General features: G+C 39.2%; 1 long non-coding RNA gene across 1 annotated transcript; it reads right to left on the bottom strand.

Annotated features, from left to right (window-relative positions):
• Window positions 1-1,868: 1,868 nt before the first annotated feature.
• On the bottom strand, window positions 1,869-3,840 carry LOC118493464. Its single transcript, XR_004895434.1, has 2 exons — window positions 3,547-3,840; window positions 1,869-2,607 (listed from the first exon to the last, which is right to left on the bottom strand). It is a non-coding gene; the product is annotated as an uncharacterized LOC118493464 (long non-coding RNA).
• Window positions 3,841-4,338: the final 498 nt, after the last annotated feature.

Here is a 4,338-nt window from a genome sequence, read left to right as displayed (position 1 = left end):
CAAATTAAAATAATTACTTGACTCAGCGGTGTTAAATGATCCCATCATTGCTATTCAGCACATTGTTTTACAATGCCTATAATGTCAAATCATGCACATGTTGCACAGATACATGCAGCAAAAACCATCTGGCAATGGGGAAACTCAAAAAAAACACAGAATCTACGTAATGCCTTTTGGGTACTCAGCCTGGAGGACATACAGCAAGCCATACAAATACAGAAGTGCACCAGGAAGGACAGCACTCAGTTCCCTGCAAAACAACCTGATCCTAGAGCAAGACTTGGATTTCACCAGGATAGAATGGCACCATGTTTACATCCTCACTGTCAGCAATTATGGACACAATCGCAGCAGATCTTTTAGTGGTAGAGTCTTGGTCTGCACCCTCCTCCATTAAAGGACAATTCCGGCGCAAAACGAACCTAGGGGTTATTAACAGATGTGTACCCACTCGGTCGTTCTCTGGGACATGTTTTCATGCTAATCGAATGAGTTTGGAGCTTGAAAGACGCTAGCGCGGACCACTGATTAGCTTACAATGCTAGTATTCAGGGCACAGGGAAAGTAAAAACAAATCACTATTTATACCACTAAAAAGGCTCAAAATATCACCAGACGTCAACAATAGCATAATGAGGGTCCCTAAATGTTAACCGAAGCATTGAGAACTTTGTAAGTGTACCGACAGTTTATTGAATGAAGAGCTGCGGGAGCTCCGTGAAAGGGCTACGAGAGAGAGAGAGAGAGAGCTACCGGTAGTCAATGCCGCAACACAGCCTCGTACTTCGGGAAACTGGTGGTGTACCTGCGGACATTGTGAAGCTATGGCCACCAAACAGGAGTGTCTGTGTTGCAAGGAGTGGGACCTGTTGCGTCGCGATGCCCAAGAGTGTTTTGTACAGTCTGAAGATTTCCCCTCTCTGATAAACAGGGCTGTACTTGAAACTTTTTTCCATGTCCCAAAAATAAAAAAATTCAGATATATTGAGCAAATTGCTTTTGATTTTAGTTTGCATAGCCAGCTGTAAGTCATGACTGGTTTTCAAGACGGCGGCGGCATGTAAACATGAACGTGAGTGTATGAGCCATTTTTCATTTTGTATTATTTCATGTAATTTTGCCCTGTGCCACTAGGGGGCTGTATGTGCTTTGTGGCTCAGCTGACTTCGGGTCAGCCCAGGTAGGCCATTTTACCCTAGAGGAAACCCAGACACAGGTGTTGCTGATTTTGGGAAGCAAACAGTTTTCGACTGTGCCTTTGTGCCTTGCCTTTGTGGTGAGCAATTCGGTTTGTTGTTTTGGTTACATGTATTATGAGACAAAGTTATTGCCGCTGTATAATATATGGAGGTAAATAAACGGTGCGATATAATTGTAACATTGAACTCTCCGTTTGCTATGTTCGAGCGCACTGGGCGCACGTCTAAACCTAATTAGCCGTATTAGCAACCAGTACTAGACTTCGTTTAGGACTTAGTCAGTACAGTGAGTGTCTTTATAAACTCTTTTCAATAAACTGTCTGTACACTTACAAAGTTCTCAATGTTTCGGTTAACATGTAGGGACCCTCATTATGCTACCGTTGAAGTTTGGTGATATTTTGAGCCTTTTTAGTGGTATAAATAGCAATTTGTTTTTAATTTCCCTGTGCCCCGAATACTAGCGTTGTAAGCTAATCAGCGGTCCAGTCTAGCGTCTTTTAAGCTACAAACACATTTGATTAGCATGAAAACATTTCCCAGAGAGCGACAGAGTGGGTACACATCTGTTGATAACCCCTAGGTTCGCTTTGCGCCGGAATTGTCCTTTAACATGTCATTTTTCCTTCCACTGTTTCTTTCAAATGCACTCCTTTTTAACTATAATTGAGAAACCATATTTCTTTAAACATGACGCCACAACAAAAGGATGTTAGTGCCACAATCAATTAAAAAAAAAAAAAAAAAAAGTGTATGCAAATTAAAATAGATCTTTCGCTCAGCTGTGTGAAATTGTCCTATCATTGCTATCCCATCACATTGTTGTACAATGCCTACAACATTGTCCCATCTTGCACAGCAAAAACCCATCTGGCTGTGGGGCACCTCTCCATACAAAACATGGAATCTTTTCTTTAACTGTCCAATTCTCCTTTCAAATACAGTGCTTGTTAACTATCCTACAAGTCAAAAAAACATTTCTGTAAACATGACACCCGGGAAAGGATGTAAAGGCCACACTCAGGGTTAGAACAGCTCAACATGTTCATGACTTTAACATGTCTGCAAACAAATTTTTTTCCCCCCAGCTAGTTTAGAGTTTATTTTTTAAGGACAGTGTCTTTGGTTTTAATTTTTCCCCGTCCACATTCAGTATGACTTTCTGAATAAACTCAAAAGTATATGTCATGCCTTTTGGGTACTCAGCCTGGAGGAAATACAGCAAGCCATACAAATACAGGAGTGCATCAGGCCAACACTTAGTTCCCTGCAAGACAACCTGATCCTGGAGGAAGACCTTGACTTCACGAGGATGGAATGGCACCATGGTTACATCCTCACTGTCAGCAATGATGGACACTATGGCAGCAGGTCTCTTAATGGTAGAGTCTTGGTCCGCACCCTCCTGGAGAATATGCCCAAAAATATACTATTACAACTTTGTCTCTACTCTGTTATTGATACAGCCGTTTTCATTTCTAGATATATCATTTGTTTCGTGTAAATATGAATGCGGATAACGTGAGTGGTATTGAGATGCTTGCTACAGTTGCACCTCCAGTGATAATTTGCATTTCTCTGAATCACTGCGTTGTTCTATCGCCGCTGGGCGCTCTCTCTTCAGTGTCTCTGTCACGCGACCGTATAACGTTAGCGTGCTTTCATGCATTTGTTGAGCCATCATCTAAAACTGCCATTTCGACCCTCTGTTTGTAACATAAAAATAAAATGGATTATGGATAATTTTATTTCTATAGTTTATAGCTGACTTTACTAGTTGAATTCTCTATTGGCTGTTGAAACAGGAGACGTTTGATGCAATAATGTTATATTGGTGGACGGAGGGTTGTAATGGCTGAATTAATTGCACTCAGGAACTGTAGGGGCCACGCACAGTTTCTTCCTAAATTTTAAAACTCCTTGTATCTTTAAGTCTTATGAAGATTTTGACAAGTATGCCATTTACACTGTAGATTGAAACGTAACATTTGCAAGCCACTTACATGGCTTAATAATATATGGCTTTAAAATAAATGTATTTGCAAATTAAAATAGATTTGACTCAGCTGTGTAACACTGTACAATGCCTATAACGTTGTCCCATTTTGCACATGCAGCAAAAACATCTGGCTGTGGAGCTCTCTTTGTCCAATTCCCCTTACAAATACACACCTGTTAACTAACCAACAAGTGAGGAAAAACATTTCTGTAATGTCCCCCAGTAACACATAATAGGAAATCTGACATTTTCTTTTTTTTTGTTTTTTTTTGGGGGGGGGAATTGACATTTTCAATTAAATGCCCAGCCTACTATTGCTTGCCAATGTAAAGTATATCAACCCACCTTGCATGTGTAGAACAGCTCTGTGTCATCATCTTGCAGCAGCAGTGGTAGACACCGGAGAACTGCTATCCGGTCAACATTGATATCTTGTGTTTGCTGTAGTGAAAAAGAAAAATGTGAAACAAATGTGAAAATACCAACTATATACTGTATATTAACACTTAGCTGCAGACATTACTGTTCTGATTTTTCTGTGTCCCAAATATAGTTCGATACAATACAAAAATAAATAAATAAAAGTCTGATACAATACTAATATCTAAATGTAAAGTAAGGATGCACCGAAATTTTGGCAACTGAGATTAATTGGCTGAAAATACCAACAAAAAAAGCACTTGCTGTGTTCATGAATAAGTGAAAAGGCTGAATAAATTTTACTGTTTTCGATGAAGTAATCAAATAGCAACCAGTGTAGCGTGAGAGGTGCACGCGACAAAGCAGGGAAGCTACTTTTCATAAGTAGAACCTGCCACTTTTTCTTCTAGGACCATTATTAATTTGTTGTTGAGCCATTCATTTTTTTGCATTCTTTTCAATGCGCTTGTGTAGGTGTACATAGTACATAAGTAAAAATATTTTTATTTGACCAATTTATTTTAAGTTATATTGTGCTTGGTATGTCTGCTGGAATGTGCAATTACTTTAAAATTTTAAAGTTTAGTAATTGATTTTTACTTTGAGAAGACAAAATAGTAACAGCACATGACTAATTTATAAATAGGTGAAAACATTGGCGTAATAAATTAAAAAAAACTAAAAGGCGACAGGCCACGTTCGGTTATTCCGACAAGT

The sequence above is a fragment of the Sander lucioperca genome, chromosome 16 (genome assembly GCF_008315115.2).
Source record: "Sander lucioperca isolate FBNREF2018 chromosome 16, SLUC_FBN_1.2, whole genome shotgun sequence".
Taxonomy (NCBI): Eukaryota; Metazoa; Chordata; class Actinopteri; order Perciformes; family Percidae; genus Sander; species Sander lucioperca.
The sequence above is the reverse complement of the archived record's forward strand: the minus strand, read 5'-3'. Positions and strand labels throughout refer to the sequence as shown.